Below are 21,486 nucleotides of genomic sequence, written 5' to 3'. Positions count from 1 at the left end.
CTCCCTGCCTCACTCCCTTACCAGCATTTCTTGAGACCACTGCCCAGATAAGCCTCTTGCACTTAAATTTCTGCCTCGGGGTCTGCTTCTGGGGTAGCCCAAACCAAGACAGGCCCCCTTCCCAACTGAATACATAAAACTTAATCCAGTCATTTTCAGGCAAATGTAGTTACTTGAAGAATTTTTTAGTCATTTCAGATTTCCACTGAGTCAATTCAGGATTCCCTCCCCCACCCCTACTCCCACCCACCTGAAGATTCTCCTAATGCGTGCATTTAGGTGCTTGGGGTTGGCAGGGATAGGGGTGGGGGAGTGCTTATGTGGTGTCACAGAGCTGGCGAGGGCAGCGAGGGTGGGATGTACACCTGACAGGGCTGAGCACAGGTCACAGGTACGATGGAGGGAAAGGGGACAGGGGAGGTCTTGTTTATATCTTGGAATTACTGTCTCCCCATATAGCAGTTGAGGTCCTGAAAACTTTGTGAAAGACCTGGTACAAATAAACACCCAAGAGTGCAATTTTGGATTAAACTTCTGGTTTGTTTTTGGAAACAAAGCTGAACCCCATCATGTAAAGCTTCCAGGTGCTCTTTTAACAAGCTGGCTTTAAAAGCTTCCCTCCCGTGGAGAAAGAGGAACCCTCATACACTGTTGGTGGGAATGCAAACTGGTACAGCCACTATGGAAAACAGTATGGAGATTTCTCAAAAAGTTAAAAATAGAAATACCCTATGACCCAGCCATCCCATTACTGGGTATCTATCCTAAGAACCTGATAACAGATATCTCAAGAGTCCGTTGCACCCCTATGTTCATCGCAGCATTATTTACAATAGCCAAGACGTGGAACCAGCCTACATGCCCAGAAACTGATGACTGGGTAAAGAAGATGTGGTATATATACACAATGGAATACTACTCAGCCATAAAAAAAGACGAAATTGGCCCATTCACAACAACGTGGATGGACCTCGAGGGCATTATGTTAAGCGAAATAAGTCAGTCAGAGAAAGACGATCTCTATATGACTCCACTCATAGGTGGAAATTAGTATATTGAGAAGGAGATCTGATCGGTGGTTACCAGGGAAAAGGGGGGGTGGGGGGAGGGTACGAAGGGGGAAGTGGTGTACCCACAACATGACTAACAAAAATGTACAACTGAAATCTCACAAGCTTGTAATCTATCATAACATTAATAAAAAAAAAAAAAAAAAGCTTCCCTCCCCAGTGCCCCCACCCCAACCCCCCCATATAACCCCTTTTGTGGTTGAATGGGCTGACCACTGGAACCCTGGTTGTGAGAAACCACTTCAGATGGAAACATGAAGTGCAGAGCCAGAACTTGAAAACTTACTTGTCTTCCAGGCAGAGGAATTCACAGGCAAGACTTATAGGTGAAAAGTGTGTCCCCTGCGACTTACTCAATTTTACTTTGAACTTTCTATTTATGTCTCCTGGTGCACATGTATAGGAGGAATGGAATTGCCATATATATCATATTTATATGTAGCATGTTATATATTAATTTATGTTATATATTTATATAAAATAATATATTTTAATATGTAATGTATATATATTTATAATATGTATTATATATATATTTCTCCCTTCGAAGTTACTTTTTTCTAATTATTGTTTTTGTCTCTGTCAGTGGCTTTCCTCGGATGTTTGGTTGTCTGCTTGCCTTGAAGTGCTGTTTACTAAAATCAATAGGAAGCTCTGTGCACATGGGTAGCACTTGTCTACCTTTGGATCGCACTGATGAGTGATCCAGCTGGGCCGTTTTGGTAGGGGAACTCCATGTCGGTGTCTTTAGGTCTTTCCTCTTTGGATTGGGCCAGTTTCAAGAGAAGAAAATCTATCCAGCTCCAAGGATATAACCCTAGTCAGCAGAATTCAGGGGACAAGAGGAAGAAGAGGGTTGGGGTGTCAACGTTCAGGAAGTAGACAGATTTTTGCTTATTTTCCAGTTTTCAAGATGGTACATCCTACCCCCATCTATGTCTGGTATCTGCTGAAGTGGAGTGCGCAAACAATCACTGTGCCACTGGGCCAGCTCCGGTTTATGCTTTTTTAAAAAGGCTTTTTGTTGTTCTTTGGGTAGGATTTGGGGAGGGTTAGGAGATAATTTGTGTGTTCAGTCCATTATTTTAAGTTAGGAAACCCCAATTTACTTCTTACCAAATATTTCTTAAAACCGTCCAATCTGGGAGTTGGCAATGGCCGTAGTGTGGCTCCCTACACCACAGAGCTCTGGTTCTCAGTCCTAGTCGGCCCGTCAGAATCACCAGTGGAGCCTATTGAAGCTTACAGACACCCAGGCCCCACTGCCAGAAGTTCTGATTTCAAGCCTGGAGTGGGGCCCAGAGATCTCTATTTTTTAACATGTTCTACAAGTGCTGTCTGAAGACCACTGTAGTAGAGAAACTTCCTACACAACTCCCTGACAGATGGTCAACCGGTTCTTAGTTCACACTTCGTGGGCAGGCTGTGCAAATAATTAGATGATTCTGAATATTAGGAGGTGATTTAATATGCATAACTCAAATCTGTACTCCAGGGAATCTTCTCTCATTCTTTGTAGTTCTACTCCTGGAGATTACACCCCACATGTGTGGTTACTGTTCATATAATTCAGCTGCTATTTTCACTTCTCCCTTTGGCCTCCTCTTTTCTTGGGTGAACTCTCCTGCTCCTTCTTCCTAGAGCACAGTTTTCAGACCCTTCCTGTGTAGCTACTTCTGACAACCAACTCTAGTTTATCAACATCAATCATGGAGATGTGGTCTTCCAAATGAAACCCAATACTCCGAGTGTGCGAACTTTAGAACATAGGGTGGTGTTCATGCCCCTAGAGTCAGACTTTACATAAATTAAAGTGGCCATTGATCACACTGTTTTGTTTCATTTTTGTTTTTAAAGCCCATTGTTACTGATGGTTAAGTTTGGTCTCAGAACCAGATGCCCTCTCCCAGTAAGATCTTCCATTTAGATTCCTTAAGTCAGGTCTCTCCCTGCTACACTCAATAATGGACTTTCTAAGACTATGTTGAATGAATAAATAGATGGATGGATGAATGAATGAATGGACTTTAATAGAAAGTGGAAGGAGATTTACTTGATGTCATGGAATTTTAGTGAAGCCTTAAAGATGAGGATAGTAGGTGAAATTTACCCTCATTTCCCAGAAAGAGGTACCAAATGGACCATGCAAGATGTGTTCACCTCCATTCCAAGGAGAGGTGCTAGACAGACTTACTGGAAAATATTGGAACAAGTCCAATGGCCATCAAACCCTTGTCTCCCTCTAGTCTTTATGAGAAGACTATCTATTTGAAATGATTATTGGGGAGTCATTGGGAAAGGAGAGCTCAGCCTAGTGGGAGCTTCTGTGGTGTTTCCTCTCTTCTCTCCATGTTTCTTCCACACTCTTCTCACCAAGCCTCTTACTTCCTTGCTGGTGGTCTACTGAGATGCAGAATCTTGTAGTCCAATCTCGGAGAAGCTATGAAGAAGGAGAGAGGTGAGAATTCTTGGGAGAAAATGGATCTGGGGGACTTATGTGAAACAGGGACTGGAGCCCACGTCTTACCAGGTCATGCTAAAGGTGGAATGTTAGTTGGCACTGCCTCTGATGGCAGGGTGAGGAGCGAGGGCTTCAGCAGGCAGATGGCACTCCCTGCATTTGAGGGAGCAAGGGCAGGTGAATGGATACTATGGACACCACCAGGTTTAAGTAGTCTTGATGGGAGTGCTCCCAAGAGCTGAGGGGACTCCAGCAGGAAGAAGGTTTGGGATGAACCGGTTGGGCACATAAGGAGAAAGGAGGAGGCATGCAGGTTATGCAGAGAGTACATTGTCCACATCAAAGAACTATACAGTATGGAGGCTTGTGTAGATACTTCCAAAGAACCCACCAATGCACTCCACCAGGTGCAAGATTGAGAGTCTGCCATGTACAGAAGACCTGTATGACCAAGGGACAACCATTAACAGCACTGGTTAAGTAAATGGAGGCTTTCCCATTTTCTCTAATCCCTCCTTCTCCTGCTTTGTCCTATTAGAGGGAGGAAGTGAAGGACAGGCAGAACAGCTGATGGACCCTTTCCTCATTGCTAGGCCTCAAGCCACAGTTTAGGTTGGAGCTGCCAGGAGAATTGAGGCTCAGAATTGCATCTGAGATTCGAGTTTTGATTTGTACTAAACTGGACTTAGCTTTTCAACAGCTAAACGAGTCAGTATCAAAATGAGGCTGTTCTTGTTACTGAAGGTGGTTGATCTGCCTGAGATGTTTTCTAGGTATAAAGACCAAGCAATTTTAAAGGAAAATGGATAAATGAAGCTGTTTCCTGTTTGGATCTCAACAAGCTCAGCATATTTAATATTGAATGAATGAATGGATTCAGGATTGGTGATAAAGGATTCCTGTCATTGCGCACTCCAAATCCCAGAGAGCTGCTAGTTTCTTGGATTCCTGAAATCCTTGTGATCAGATCTGCCCTTCATTCATTCATTCAACTTTTAGTTGGCTTCTTACTTTGTGCCTAGCATTGAGATAGGCCCTAGGGGTCCTGAATGAGTGAGCCAGACACCTGACATCCAGGAGCTCGCCTGAAAGATGGCTCAGGCCTGGGTTGGAAGAGAAGAGGGGGTCTCAGTTCAAGATGGCGGCACTGTCTCTCAAAGGTTGGGCTTCCTGACACCCTACTCTGGGCCTAGTTTGCTCATTCACTTATTCAAGAAATATATATGGAGCATCTACCTACTTTTAGGGTAATCTGCTGGCATCTTTCTTAGAGGGGCACCCCTGATGGGTAGAGCTTCCAGTATGACAAGTCTATTTCTCATTCTCAGAAATTCAGATAGCAAAGAGGTTGTGTGGGTTAAATGTTTTGGAATCTGTATTTTCTGACTTTCCCAGTCTTGCTCCCTGGTGCTCTGTTGAATTCAGACCAGAACTAAATGTAGAAAACAGGACAAATTCAATTTGCTGGTCAGAGCATGGAGAGCTCTTACCCACAGGGAAATGAGGAAGGGTCCATGGCAGTTACGGTGTTCCTGCCTCCCATCCAAACCTTGGGGAATAGGGTTGCCAGATAGAGTTGGAATATTTGGACATCATTACTCCAAAATATTATTCATTGTTTATCTGAAATTCAAAGTTAACTGGTCATCCTGTATTTTAATTTGTAAATCTGGCAGCCCTACCTGGGACGGGATCTCTCTGGCCCAAGAAAGACCATGAGACACTTCTCTCAGGTTTTCAAGAGGCTCTTCCTTCACCAATCTTTCCTCACCCCAGCAGGCTGGACCCAGCTGGATCCTGCTGTTGAGTTTCTGCAGCTAGTCTCATGGAGAGGTGGGAGGGCAGAGGGCCCAGTATGAAGACCTCAGACTGGGGACCAAGAGCCGTGGGTTCTAGACTGTAGTCTGCTACCAACAGGTTCAGTGACCTGGCACAGGACAATTTGCCCTCTCTGGGCCTGATTTCCCTACTTAGAAAATGAGAGGCTGGGGGTTCTATGGGCCATTCAACATCACGGGTTTAGCTTCAGATTGCAAGCAGGACAGGAGCCTCTGGTCATTTGGCCATTCTGTACCCAGTCAGGGCCATGTGTGTGTGTGTGTGTTGAGGGATGAATGAGAGATCCCAAACTGCCCTAAATAATGCAAGAAACAGCTTAAGTACTAACTACCATGCTTTTTCCATTTTGTAGTGTGGAAACAACTTCTGTAATGACAGTGACAGCAGGTGGATGAGGAATAGTTCAAGGCCCTGCCCCATTTCTGTCTCAGTCTACCTCTCTCAGAATGACCTGGCCCCATCCCTCCTCACTCCCTGGAGACAGCAAAAGTTCTTTCCTCTGTTCCTTGAATACAGCAGGCTGGCACAAGGGAACAAAGACACAACGGGAGGCCATTGAGTTGAACTTGAATAGGCCCAGCCATGACCGGATTCTCCCTGAGCTGTTGGAGGCTCAGGTCACCCCATTTGAGAGGCTGCTCTGCACAGCCCTAGCTATTCAGTCAGTCAGTCTTGTTCTGAAACATAAGACAAGGGGGAGGGGCAGATCTGTACAGAATCTGAGGGGAAGCCAGAAAAATGACTGGAGTAAGAGGAGAGAAAAGTGCATCCCCTCAAATGCTTCTTTTGTCCCTCACTCTAGGGTCATGAGCATTTGGCAGGACAGAGAGAGAACTAACTGAGAGGGGGCAGACAAAGCTCACTCCAGGGCTGGAAAACAAAGCAGCACATCCTCAGAGCTGCCTGGAAGGACACAGCGACGGCATCAGGAGGGTGAAGACGTCTGTTGCCAGAAGTAGAACACTATTGGCTCTTGGTTTTAGGAGAGGAACTGGTGTGTGTCATGGACACTGTTCTTGTGCTGCCCAAGTCCCTGGAGGTCCCTTTTGCCCTGCTCTCCATGTGCATCCCCTAGGTGCTGTGTGCTTTGCTGTGAATGCTGGCACCTGTGCCTTCTGGAAGATTGTCTTGGGTGGTAGATCTGCCTTGCCCTAAATAGAGCTAAGGGGCCCTGGGAGTTCCGTGCTCTTCCCCAAACTCCTCCCTACCTAGCCAAGGACAGGTCCCCAAGGTGGACAAAGTCTGAGGTGAAATATATGCTTCAGAGCTGCCCATGGGATCCGGCTGATCCTGGGGTCCCACTTGAAATGATCCCCCTACTTGGCTTCTTCCCCTTCAGTTTCCTGCTTCCCCCACTCTCTTGCTAGTTTCTCCTTAATTAATCATCTAACTCATTAAGGAACTTCTTATTTTTTAATTGACCATTTAACCTGAACTCTGCTCTCAGGGTCAGATTCTGATCTGATTATAATAGTGGGGCAACTCGGTATTGAACCCCAGGAGGACATTCTGGTTAACACTCCAGGTTCTCAGGAAGGAAGAGCATCAGGGGAACATCAGCTTCAACTAGCGCTGACCCAGAAGCAGAATTATTCTGTAGAAAGGACCCCAGAGCTCTCATGGAGGGAGAGGGTGGATGCCAGGAGCAGGGCCTCCTAGAGGTCCGGCATCACAGTCTCCCGGGTTTGTGTCTTCACTTTGGGATCTTTGAAGTGATTTATACAGAAGACTCTTAACTTACTGGTTAAGAGCATGTGTTTTAGACTCAGACAGATCTGGGCTCCTGTCCCACTTCTGACCCTCACTAACAGCATGACCTGGGGCAAGTTACTTAACCTCTCTGAGCCTTAGTTTCTTCATCTACAAAATGGGACTGATAGTGGTTCATACCTCAGAGGGTAGTTGAAGGGTTAAATGAGCTAATGTATGTGCCTGCCTGCTGGCAGTGAGTGTGCTGGTTCTGGTCCCTGAATCTCAGTGTTAATATAAAATAGAAGCCCACACCCTGTTCTGCCAGGATGTCGTTCCAAGGTGGGACATGCCAACCGCTAAATAATGCAGCCAGCCCATGATTTTTGCAAGAGTTGTTATGGCAACCATATTTTTAAAAGTCACTAAAAGTTGGCAAAGAACATGAAATTGGGACTAGGTGACAACAAAAAGTGATGAGGAGGACATAAATAAACCTGGAGAGAAAGGAGAGGAAGGAACTAAGAATATGAGAAGCAGGTAGGGAGACACATGCTAAGTCAGGGCAGGAAAATTGTATGTGTCCAAGTCGGGCTTGGGAATCTGTCCCTGGTCTGGATAGCATGAAGGGTTGAACTTGGAATGGGCTTGGTTATATGGTCTGAAGTGCCCCCCCCCCCCCAATCAGGGCTGCCTGAGCCATTCTGTTCTTTGTTGGGCACCCCCTGGAAGGAGAGGAGGGACCATCTCCATCTACTGTCCCAAGCGATCAGACCAAAGGGTCCTGGCTTGAGCTTTTTAGTCCTGTGGTCTTCCTCCCTTTTGCTTCTGTCCCGCCTGCCTGCATCTCTACTGGGAGCTCCCTGGTGGGAGACATGACCTCCCTGTCTTCTCTCCATTAGTTCCCCGTAACTCCTGACATCAGAGAAGTATCAGGGGTCCTCTACCCCGCCAGGAATGGGAGAAAGTCAGAGTCATGGTCTCACTCACAGCTGGGTAGTTGGAATAGCATCGTGGGAGCCATGATGCTTTGGTTACTGTCAGGTGGAAACTTCGTGGAGGACTTCAGAGAAACTCCCCTTCCAGGAGGCCATGAGAGGCCAAGTCTGGGTGTGATAGAGTTGAAGCTGTCACAGCTGCAGGAGAAATGAAGGGCCTGACATGAGAGGTAGAAGCTGCTTGTGCTGTTTGTATTCTCTGCTGTGCTCTGTGCTCAGAGAGTAATGCTATGGATGGAATTTTTTGAACTCACATGCCAGCTGGATTCTGGTTGGGTTTGATGTTTGGGAGGCACCTGAGACTGGAGGGCAGCAGGAGAGAGAGTTCAGAGAATACTATCCCTGCCCCCTGCTTTGACAGTTGCTTCATCCCTCTAGGAGCGGCCCCTCCATGGTGGCTCCTGCGTCACTATTTCCTTCCTTTGCTCTCCAGTCCTAAGGGCCATAAAGCTGCCCACTGCTGTTAGTCCCTGGGAGTCCAGGCACCTCTCGTTGCTACCTTAGCCCCACCCACACCTCTGTAAATAACTCCTTCATAAAGTCTTCTCATTTGAACCAGCTGAGTTGAATTCATTTCCTACTAAGACCCTGACTGGCACCGGGGGAAAGAGTAAAGGCACCAAGGATGCTAATTTGGGTAGGATAAGTTTTTTTCTTTTGCTGGGAAAGATTCGCCCTGAGCTAACATCTGTTGCCAATCTTCTTCTCTCTTTTTTCCCCCTCCCCAAAGCCCCACTACATAGCTCTATATTCTAGTTGTGAGTCCTTCCAGTTCCTCCATGTGAGTCACCACCACAGCATGGCTACTGATAGACGAGTGGTGTGGTTCTGTTCCTGGGAAGCAAACCTGGGCCGCCAAAGTGGAGCATGTTGAACTTAACCACTAGATCACTGGGGCTGGCCTGGGACTGGTTTTTTGAGGCAGCAGGGGTACAGGTTAGAGAGGAGAAGGAGGTGGAATAAACCTGGGAGATATGGGGGCAGGACCCAGGGATCAAGATGAATAGTAGAGCTGGGTCACGTGTGACTAAATTACAGGTCATTGTTACTAGTCTGTGCTGGTGCTGAAACCTGGGAGACATCCTCTGGTGAGGGGAGGAGGCAGGGGTCTTTGGGCAGTAGAGATATTCACACTGGGGGCAAAGTTGCATCTTCACTCCAGGGAATCTTTCTGATCCAGCAAGGCTCAGTCCCAATGGGGTGGAGTGTTTAGAGCTGGGCATGAGACCAGAACCAGCCAATAAGCTGAGAGTCATGAGAGAGAGCCAGTTCCACCAGAGACACTGGAGTAGGTAATATGGATGAAGGCAGGGAAGCTGAGGGTTACTCTCATGGTCTTAGAGGAACCTGAGGAAGGATGAGACCAGGGGTAGGCAGGGATGGGCACAAAACAGCTGGTGATAAATGTATGGTGGCAGAATCACAGCTTACAAGCTATGCAGCTTTGGCTGGCTCATTAGTGCTGGTAGGGGAAGGAAAGGATTATTATGATAAAGACACTTAAAAGCAGTGTCTCTGGCACAGGAAGGGCCATTGCAGAATATGCTTAGGAAGTCAGTTGCTGGCATGTTATGCACAGTAGAGGAATTCTGTTGTAATACATGATATTTGACTGGACTTGGGTAGAGTCATCCATGGGCCAGCCTCCCAGCCTCCGGGCCTCATGTCAGGGGAGTTTCTCTCCAGTCCTTCAGGAAATATCCACCTGGCAGTAACCAGGGCATCGTGGCTCCCATTGCCACCTCTGCTCCCTTTGCTGCTGCTGACCCAGGAATGTCTGGACACCCTACTCCCCACACCTCCCGGATGTTGCTGCCTCTCTCTAGGCATCAGCACAGGGCTGAAGGGGGTCAGGCCACATTTCCTTTTCTGTCTTGTCCCTTTATCCCTTTCAGCGCCTCCACAATAGAGGTGCTAGGAGGTAGGTAGGAGGTGTAAGCCTTCAGTGAAAAAAGTCAAGTGTGTAAAAGTCATTTTTTCCTCTACAACTGAGATTAAATTAGCTCTTGAGCCTTAACTTCCACATTTTGAAGAAAACTTGATTTTGCCAATTCCCATATATATATATATATATATATATATATATGTATCTGGGTCTTTATATTCTATTTCATCGGTCTGTTTTTCTATCCCTTCCCTGAATACCTAACTCTTTTAATTACTCTGGCTTTGTAATAAATATTACTCTCTGGTAGAATAAGTTCTTTCTTCAAAAAGGAGACTTGGCTTGAATTTTGGGACAAACCTGTCAGGTTTGCTATTGATTTTTGTTTCTGGATCTTGTAGGCAACTATCTTGCCGTAGTCTCTTATTAGTTCTATCAGTTTAGTTTAGTTTTTTTAAAATTTTTTATTTTTCCTTCTTCTCCCCAAAGTCCTCCAGTACATAGCTGTGTATTTTAGTTGTGGGTCATTGTAGTTGCGGCATGTGGGACGCTGCCTCAGCATGGCCTGATGAGCGGTGCTAGGTTCGAGCCCAGGATCCGAACTAGCGAATCCCTGGGCCACTGAAGCAGAGTGTGCTAACTTAACCACTTGGCCATGGGGCTGGCCCCAGTTCTATTAGTTTTTACTAGATTCTTTTGGACTTTCTGTGTAGATAATCATATTATCTGCAAATAATGACAATGGCATTCTTTTTTAATTCTTATAATGCTTTTTTCTTTGTCTTATTATGCTGACTTCTAGTATAGGTTGAATGGAAGGAACGAGAGCAGACATTGTTCTTGCCTTAAAAGGGAGCACCAACTTCTCTTAAATTCTCATTGTGGGACCCTCCCTGACTCCCACCTTTTTAGAAACTTCATTGTCTACCCAAGAGATTTGTCTCACCCAGGATCTACCCCTCTCCCCTTCGCAGTACTTTCCCTGTTACCGAGGAGCTCCATCTATGAGAATGTCGTGGGGGCTCCGGAAGGGCAGTGACAGGTAGCTTTGGACATTCCAGGTCCCACAGCACAGCCCAGGATGAGCTCTTCCTTCCAGATCTTCTACCCATCTGCATATTTTGCAGGCACACCTCTTCATCCTTCACATTTTCCAGTGAGTGGCTGTTGAATCATGCGGAAAGCATGTGGCTATATTTCTCTCTCTCTCCCTTCCTCCCTCCCTCCTCTTTCTTTCTCTCTCCAAGGACAAATGATAATTGTCAGAGACAGTTAAAACCCAGAAGGAGGCAGAATAACATTTTCCTTCATGCCGCATAATTTTTAAAACCGTGTCCCCTCAATGGAATTAAACTCCACATTTTTATGTGGAAGATCAATGGCTCCCTTCTTTTGTCTCAACCTCCCCCTTCAGACTGTGCACCTGGGTCCACTGGGAATAAGAAACAGCACTTCCTCCTAATAACTGCTCCCTTAGGTCTGCAAAGACTGACTTTGAAAAGCTTTGAAATTACCACATAAAGGCTCAATTAAAGTCTTAGCCAAGGGCTACCCTCCTTTCCACTCTGGGAGGGGCTGTCTGTGGTTTTCTTCTTCCCATTTCATACTAATACTGTAGAATAGATGAGCTGTAGCTTTCAAGTTCAGTTTTGTTTTGTTTTCTAATTGGAGGGAAAAAAGACTGCTCTCCTAGACATGTGGTCCCCAGAAAGCGTGGGTTGTGGTTTGGTTAAATGAGTGCGTTCCCATCTAGACCTCTGTTTCCAAGGGGTTTCGATTTGGACCAAAGTGGCAGACCTGTGTAGGAGGGAGGAGCGGCAGGGATGCTGCAAGAAATGACCATTTTGACCAATTCAAACCTTGGACTCTATAGTTTTATTTCACTAGCACCTCAAGTCATGTCTTGTGACAAACAAGGTTTGAACTCGGGAGATTACAGTCAATTCTCGTTATTCACAGTAGTCGCGCTCTATAAAGTCACCAGGAATGCTGAATTAGCAAATATTGAACCTTTGCTCCTAGGGGAATTACAGGTTCCTGTGAGCCTGTAGTCACAACATTTTTGTCAGCTGATCAATACGTAACCTTGTTTTCAGCGTGTTTCTGTTTAAAGACACCTTATTTAATATGTACCGTTGATTCATTAACACTGAACTCAGAGCCAACGGCACTACACCTCAGGCCTGAACGAAGCTCATCTAATACATGTATTTTCTCTTTCTTCTGGTGCTTGGAGCATTAGACAGCCCTTCAGTTGTCATTTATATTCTTATTTTAAAAAATGCTATTAAGAATTTTATTTGAATTGTGTTACATTTATGGATGCATAAAGGGGAAATTTGACATATTTCTAGTTTTGAGTCTTTTCATCCATAACCATGGCACTGTCACATTTTTTATGTCCTTCAATAACATTTTATAATTTCTTTCATTCAGTTCTTATACATCTTTTGTGAAGTTTATATCTCTGTATTTGTATTTTTTGAGTATTTTCCTGTAAGATTTTATATTTGGTTATTGCTGATGCACAGAATTATTTTGTTTTCACAAACTAACTTTTATTTATTTTTTCAATTATTTTATTGAAGTCATAATGGTTTATAACACTATGTAATTTCAGGTGTACGTTATTATTTATCAGTTTCTGTATAGATTGCATTGTGCTCACCACCAATGGTCTAAGTTTTATTTGTCTCCATATATTTGTGCCCCTTTACCTCTTTTGCCCACCCTCCAACCCCCTTCTCCTCTGGTAACCACTATTCTGTTCTTTTTATCCATGTGTTTGCTTATCTTTTATATATGAGTGAAATCATGTGGCGTTTGTCTTTCTCTGTCTGGCTAATTTCACTTAACATCATACCCTCAATCCATCCATGTTGTTGCAAATAGGACGATTTTGTCTTTTTTATGGCTGAGGAGTATTTCACTATATATGTATATACACTACATCTTCTTTATCCATTCATCAGTTGATGGGCACTTGGGTTGCTTCCACATCTTGGCTGTTGTGAATAATGCTGCAATGAACATTGGGGTGAATAAATCTCTTTGAATTGTTGATTTCAAGTTCTTCAGATAAATACCCAGTAGTGGGATATCTGGATCGTATAGTGTTCCTATTTTTAATTTTTTGAGAAATCTCCATATTGTTTTCCATAGTAGCTGCACCAGTTTCACTCCCACAAACAATGTATGAGCGTTCCCTTTTCTCCTCATCCTTTCCAACATTTGTTATTTTTTGTTTTCATAATTATAGCCATTCTGACAGTTGTAAGGTGATATCTCATTGTAGTTTTCACTTGCATTCCCTAATAATTAGTGATGTTGAATATCTTTTCATGTGCCTGTTGGCCATCTGTATATCTTTTTTGGAAAAATGTCTGTTCATATCCTCTGCCCATTTTTTGATTGACTTGTTCGTTTTTTTGTTGCTGAGTTGTATGAGTTCTTTGTATATTTTGGAAATTAAACCCTTGTCAGGTATATGATTTGCAAATATCTTCTCTCAGGTGTTAAGGTTTTCTTTTTATTTTGTTCATGATTTCCTTTGCCTTGCAGAAACATTTCAGTCTGGTGTAGTCCCATTTGTTTATTATTTCTCTTGTTTCCCATGCCTGAGTAGACATGGCATTTGAAAAGATGCTGCTAAGACCAATGTCAAAGAGTGTACTGCCTATATTTTCTTCTAGGAGTTTTATGGCTTCAGGTCTTACCTTCAAGTCTTTAATCCATTTTGAACTAATTTTTGTGTATGGTATAAGACAATGGTCTACTTTCATTCTTTTGTGAGTGGCTGTCCAGTTTTCCCAATACAATTTATTACAGAGACTTTCCTTTCTCCATTGTATGTTCTTGGCTCCCTTGTCTAGCTGTCCATAGATGTGTGATCTTATTTCTGGGCTTTCAATTCTGTTCCGTTGATCTGTGTGTCTGTTTTTATACCAGTATCATGCTGTTTTGATTACTATAGCTTTGTAGTATATTTTGAAGTCGGGGATTGTGATGCCTCCAGCTTTGTTCTTTTTTTTTCAGGCTTTCTTTGGCTATTTGGGGTCTTTTTTTGTTCCATGAAAATTTTAGGATTCTTTGTTTTATTTTCAGGAAGAATGTCATTGGGATTCTGATTGAGATTGCATTGAATCTGTAGATTGCTTTAGGTAATATGGACATTTTAACGATGTTTTTTCTTCCAATCCATGAGCATGGAGTATGTTTCCATTTCTTTATGACTTCTTCGATTTCTTTCAATAATGTCGTATGGTTTTCATTGTATAGGTATTTCACTTCCTTGGTTAAATTTATTCCTAGATATTTTATTCTTTTTGTTGTGATTGTAAATGGGATTGTATTCTTGAGTTCTCTTTCTGCTAGTTTGTTATTAGTGTATAGACATGCAACTGATTTTTGTAAGTTGATTTTGTACCTTGCAACTTTGCTATAGTTGTTGATTATTTCTAACAGTTTTCTGGTGGATTCTTTAGGATTTTCTATATATAGAATCATGTCAGCTGCAAACAGTGAGAGTTTCACTTCTTCCTTTCCAATTTGGATCCCTTTTATTTCTTTTTCTTGTCTAACTGTTCTGGTCAAAACCTCCAGTACTATGTTGAATAGGAGTGGTGAGAGTGGGAACCTTGTCTTGTTCCTGTTCTCAGAGGGATAGCTTTCAGTTGTTCACCATTAAGCATGATGTTGGCTGTGAGTTTGTCATACATGACCCTTATTATGTTGAGGTACTTTCCTTCTATACCTATTTTATTGAGAATTTTTATCATAAATGGATGTTGGATCTTGTCAAATGCTTTCTCTATATCTATTGAGATGATCATGTGATTTTTATTCCTCATTTTTTTAATGTGGTGTACCACATTGATTTGTGGATTGATTTTCTTGTGTCCCTGGTATAAATCTCACTTGATCGTGATGTATGATCTTTTTAATGTATTGCTGTGTTCGATTTGCCAATATTTTGTTGAGGATTTTTGCATCTATGTTCATCAGTGATATAGGCTTGTAATTTTCCTTCTTTGTGTTGTCCTTGCCTGGTTTCAGTATCAGAGTAATGTTGGCCTCATAGAATGTGTTAGGAATTGTTCTGTCTTCTTCAATTTTTTGGAATAATTTGAGAAGGATAGGTATTAAATCTTTGAATATTTGGTAGAATTCTCCAGAGAAGCCATTTGGTCCTGGACTTTTGTGTTTTGGGAGATTTTTGATTACTGTTTCAATCTTTTTACTTGTGATTGGTCTGTTCAGATTCTCTATATCTTCTTAATTCAGTTTTGGGAGGTTGTATGAGTCTAAGAATTTATCCATTTCTTCTAGGTTATCAATTTGTTGGCATATAGTTTTTCATAGTATTCTCTTATAATCCTTTGTATCCCTGTGGTATCTGTTATAATTTCTCCTCTTTCATTTCTAATTTTATTTATTTGGGCCTTCTCTCTTTTTTTCTTAGTGAGTCTGGCTAAGGGTTTGTCAATTTTGTTTATCTTCTTAAAGAACCAGCTCTTAGTTTCACTGATCCTTTCTACTGTTTTTTAAGTCTCTATTTCATTTATTTCTGCTCTAATTTTTATTATTTCTCTCCTTCAGCTGACTTTGGGCTTTGTTTATTCTTCTTTTTCTAGTTCTTTTAGGTGTAGTTTAAGATTACTTATTTGAGACTTTTCTTGTTTGTCGAGGTGGGCCTGCATTGCTATGAATTTCCCTCTTAGAACTGCTTTTGCTGCATCTTTTGAGTTGGTACATTGTATTTTCATTTTCCTTTGTCTCCAGGTATTTTTTGATTTCTCCTTGAATTTCTTCATTGATCCAATGGTTGTTCAGTAACACATTGTTTAGTCTCTACATATTTGTGACTTTCCCAGCTTTTTTCTTGTAGTTGATTTCTAGTTTCTTAGCACTGTGGTCAGAAAAGATGCTTGTTATGATTTCAATCTTAAATTTCTCAAGGGTTGTCTTGTTTCCCAACATATGGTTGATTTTTGAGAATGTTCCATGTGCACTTCTGAAGAATGTGTATTCTGCTGTTTTGGATGGAATGTTCTATATATATCTATTAAGTCCATCTGATCTAATATTTCATTTAAATCCACTATTTCCTCATTGACTTTCTATCTGGATGATCTATCCATTGATGTAAGCGGGGTGTTGAGGTCCCCTACTATTATTGTGTTGCTGTTAATTTCTACCTTTAGGTCTGTTAATAGTTGCTCTATATACTTTGATTCTCCTGTGTTAGGTGCATATATATTTATAAGTGTTATATCCTCTTGGTGGAATGTCCCTTTTATCATTATATACTGCCTCTCTTTGTGTCTCATTGCCTTTTTTATCTTGAAGTCTGCTTTGTCTGATATAAGTATGGCAACACCTGCATTCTTCTTTTTGTCATTTGCTAGAGTATCATCTTCCATCTCTTCACTCTGAGCCTATGTTTGTCTTTAGAGCCGAGATGTGTTTCATGGAGGCAGCATATTGTAGCATCTTTTTTTTAAGCTATGAAGCTACTCTGTGTCTTTTGATCGGAGAATTCAATCCATTTACATTTAGAGTGATTATTGATCTAGTAGGGCTTAATACTGCCATTTTATTTCTTGTTTTCTGGTTGTTGTATATTTCCATTGTTTCTCTTCCCTTGTATTTCTGACTGCCATTTCATTTGCTGGTTTTCTGTGGAGGTTTTCTCAGTTTTCTCTTTATTTATGAATTGTGGCTCTGCTCTGAGGTTTTTTTTTTAGGGGTTACCAGGAGATATGTATAAAAGATCGCGTAGGTGAAATAGTCCATTTTCTGATAGCCTCTTATCTCCATTAACCTAAGCAGGTTCCATCTCTTTCTTCTTCCCCCTCTGAGTTATTATTGCCACAAATTATTCTGTTTTGTGTTGTGAGTTTGTGACCAAATTGAAGTGTTTATAGTTATTTTTGATGCTTTCTTTCCCTTTATCTTTTATGCTATAATTAAGTGTTTGCTAACCTGTGCTGATAGATAGCTGCAGTTTTCTGATTTTGCTGTCTATTTATCTCCTTGCTCAAAGCTTTGTAAACCTCTGCCTTTTTGTTTCAGGTATGAGGACTTCCTTCCTCATTTCTTGTAAGGGAGGTCTAGTGGTGATGAACTCCCTCAGCTTTTGTTTATCTGGGAAAGCTTTTATTTCTCCATCATACCTGAAGGATAATTTTGCTCGATAGAGCATTTTTGGCTGAAAGTTTTTCTCTTCTGAATATTTTGAATATATCATTCCATTCTCTCCTAGCCTGTAAGGTTTCTGATGAGAAATCCACTGAAAGCCTGATTGGGATTCCTTTGTGGATTATTTTCCTCTACCTTGCCGCCCTTAATATTTTTTCTTTGTCATTGACTTTTGCCAGTTTCACTATCATTTACCTTGGGTAAGGTCTTTTTGCATTGGGTAAGGTCTTTTTGCATTGACATAATTAGGAGTTCTATTGACTTCATGTACTTTTAAGTCCAGTTACTTCCCCAGGTTGGGAAGTTCTCAGCTATCATTTCTTTGAACAAGCTCTCTGCTCCTTTCTCCCTCTCTGCTCCCTCTGGAATACCTATAACCCTTATGTTGCTTTTCCTAATTGAGTCAAATGTTTCTCAAAGAATTAATTTATTAAAAAAAAATCTTAGGTCTCTCTTTTCCTCCACTCAAAGCATTTCTATGTTTCTATCCTCTAAATCACTAATTCTGTCCTCCATAACACCAGTTCTATTTTTTGTGGATTCTAGATTATTTTTTATGTCATTAATTGCATTCTTCATATCCAGAATTTCTATTTTTTTTCCCCCAGAGTTTCAATTTATTTGGTGAAGTATTCCTTATCCTCATTAATTTTGTTTCTGAGCTTATTGAACTGTCTTTCTGAGTTTTCTTGTAACTCATTGAGTTTCTTTATGACAACTATTTTTAATTCTCTGTCATTTAGATTGTAAATTTCTGTGACTTCAGGATTGGTTTCTTGAGACTTGTCAGTTTCCTTCTGCTCTGAAGTGTTACTGTAGTTTTTAATGGTGTTTGATAAACTGAACCTTTGCTGGCTCATTTGTGGTAGTATGAGGTCACAGATTCCACCTGCCACCACTGGGGGGAAAGAGAGGCTGTATTTCTTTTCTTTTCTTTTCTTTTTTTTTTAAAGATTTTATTTTTTTCCTTTTTCTCCCCAAAGCCCCCTGGTATATAGTTGTATATTCTCAGTTGTGGGTCCCTCTAGTTGTGGCATGTGGGATGCCACCTCAGTGTGGCTCGATGAGCAGTGCCATGTCCATGCCCAGGATTTGAACCGACGAAACACTGGGCTGCCTGCAGCGGAACGTGTGAACTTAACCACTCGGCCATGGGGCTGGCCCAGAGGCTGTATTTCTGATTCTGCTCCTTCTGCTGGAAGTTGTGAGGTACTGCTGCTTTGCATTTGTGTGGGCTGGCCACAGCCCTTGGCAGGTTGCTCTTGTTGAGGTGGGGGCCTTTGTGCCTCTGTGCTCAGTGGGCAGGTTGTGCAGGTGTTGGCTGTCAGTGTGCTTGCTTGTGGTTTGGCTGAGCTGCTGTACTTGGTGGGTGAGGCACTTTCGCAGGGGCCAAGCTGTGGCCACTTGATGGGGAGTGTTCCCATTGGCAGAGCCATTCACGCATGGTGGATGCTCCCACAGGCTGGGCTAACCCTCTAAAGGCATTCATGTACACACCAGCCTGCCCCTGCCTCCTGTTACAGTTGTGCAACTGTTGTGCTTTGTGGGTGAGCTCCTTTCTGGGGGCTAAGCTGCAACCACTCAGTGGCACAGTGGCAGCATTCTCAGTGGCAGGGCTGCTGCAGCATGGTGGGCTCGTCCACAGGCTGGGATAGCATTTGTGTGCAGGCTACACTGTCCCTGCATCCTCTTAGAGTCACACCAGCCACTGTGTGAGGTTTTGCGACCTGGCTTGCTACTGCCAGGGATGGGGAGGGGTGTGCTAACCTATCTTCACTGCTTCCCAGGGATTCAGTCTATCCACCTTCAGATGTATAGCTGCATGAGTCTCCCCGGCATTGTGTTGTGCTATGCAGGTATCCTCTGTTGGTCAATGAATGTCTGTTTAGTTGTAATTCAGAAGGGGAGAGATAAAGGGAACAGCTCACTCTGCCATGTTGCTGATGTCACTCTTCTCAGTTGTCATTTAAACAGTGAAATTGGTACCTGGGTATATTAGTTTCTTATTGCTGCTGTAACAAATAGACATAAACCTAGTGGCTTAAAATAATACAAATTTATTCTCCTGCAATTCTGGAGATCAGAAGTCCAAAATGAATTCATGAGGCTAAAGTCATGCTGTTGATAGTGTTGTGTTTTTTCTGGAGACTCCATGGGAGAATTTGTTTTGTTACCTTCTTCAGCTTTTAGAAGGTGTCTGCATTCCTTGGCTTGTGACTCCTTCCTTCATCTTCAAAGCACATCATCTAAGATCTGCTTTTGTCATCACATCACATTTTCCTGATTTTGTCTTTCTTGTCTTCCTCTTTATAAAGATCCTTGTGATTACATTGGGCTCACTCCGGATAATGCAGGATTATCTCCTCATCTCAAGGTGCTTAACTTAATCACACAAGCAAAGTTCCTTTTGCCATAAGATGACATATTGACTGGTCCTTGAGATTAGGATGTGGACATACTTGGAGGGTCCTTATTCAGTCTACCACACCCAGGAATAGAAGGCTCACTCAGAGCCACTTCAGTGAGTTTGTAAACCCAACATTAAGAGATGTTTTTCAGCTAAAATCCTGCTTGAAGCAAGAAGTCAGGCTCAGGTGGAGTAATCTGAGAACCAGAAGCATCAGCATCTTGTGTTTTTATTATGTTATAGTAAGAATAACCTTGGAGCAAAAGCTGGGTTGCCCCTTCATTAAATGATGGTCAGACATCTGGAAGGCAGTGGTCTAATTATAACACAAAAGTACTGTTGTGAAACAGTGTGGCTCTGGATGGTGACACTTTTGTGGGACAGCTATGGACCTCCCAATTTTCTGCTCCTTTCCGTTGATGCTCCCACAACTCTCTGTGGTTGGTGATGATAATAATGAGGAGGAGGAAGAGGAGAACTAATTCCCAGAGTTTATCTATAGCTACCTCTACATAATAGAATGACAATTTGCTGAAATAAAATTAAAAAAAAACAGGACTTCAGCATACTATCTGGGTGAGTAAGCCAAACCTTGGTTGAAGCTGATGTAGCTCAAACAACTTGAATGGCGAGGAACTCATCCAAGTGTTTGCTGTTCAATCCATATCCCCTTCAGGGGCCCAGACCTTTAATAATCTTACCTTCTCTAGGTTCAGTCAAATAATGAATAAAATCTTTAGATTGATGCAAATCCTTTAATCAATATTCTTTCAACTGGCTATGAATCTACTTAATCAAAATATCATCGATTTATATTTCTCCATCTTCCCACAAGGTTTCCTCGAGAGAAGGTATCAAAAGTTTAACTGAATCTAGAAAATATAGAGCCTTGACACTCATGAAGGACTCATCCTAGAACTCAGGCCTTTGGGAATCCCCAGTTATATGACCAGCACTACAGCTTATAATTTCTTTCATAAAATGTAATTTTTTTTCCACAGGCTGAAGCATTTGCTGAAAGAGTTATGAGTCACTCCTTCTTGTTTCTGTATAAAGCTTATATTCAATTCACTTTGCCATAGGTTGGAATAAGCAAATATGTCATTACATTCTTTACATTTATCTGAACTTCTAGTCTCTGGCTAAGAACTTCTATTCTCTGGCTAAGAACTATCATATTCTGGGAGGATCTTTAACTTCTCACCTAATAACATCTTCATTTCTTTCTTCACTTTCAATACTAGCACCAGCTTCTATCACCAGAAAGCCATTGGCTTTCTTTTAGGGGGCATTTTTTTTTTATACTAAGAAATATGGTCTTTTATCATTTCATGAGAGTAACTGCATATACAACATTGAGTAAAGGACAAGAAAGCCCCATTAAAATGAGACTGCCATACTGTTGGCCAGGCCTAATCATTGGTGTACAAGATGGAAACTTGCCTCTCCCAGAGTAACAATTCATCACATTGTGAATCTTTGTGATTGTTCATGAACAAAGTCACAAATATCAAAGTTGCTAATATCAAGGGCTACCATATGTTATATCAACTATATTTTCCTGCACTGTCCATGTTGAAGACATGCTGGCTTCTCCTTATTGTTTTGAATGCTACTCTAGAAGGTCTGGATCTGGATCCTGTGTGGCAATTTCCATTCCTATCATATGTTTCCAGTGCAACAGCTTCTCTTCCTCTTTTCTCCTCGACTCAGTCCCCAGTCTGCTCTGCTTCTTCATCATTGTTATATGTGTAAAGTTGGCTGACGCTACATTTGGATGTACAGGAAAATGTGGCTTCTTGGCTTTTCTATTCTTGACCAAAGCTTTGTGAGCCCCATCTCATTGGGAGGTGGAAAAGCAAACTTAAACTTAGCTATTCATGACATATAGTCTTTTTGAACTTAAGTAGACTTCCTTCAGTTTAAATCACCGACTA

Source organism: Equus przewalskii, chromosome 21, assembly GCF_037783145.1.
Source record: "Equus przewalskii isolate Varuska chromosome 21, EquPr2, whole genome shotgun sequence".
Taxonomy (NCBI): domain Eukaryota; kingdom Metazoa; phylum Chordata; class Mammalia; order Perissodactyla; family Equidae; genus Equus; species Equus przewalskii.
The sequence above is the reverse complement of the archived record's forward strand: the minus strand, read 5'-3'. Positions refer to the sequence as shown.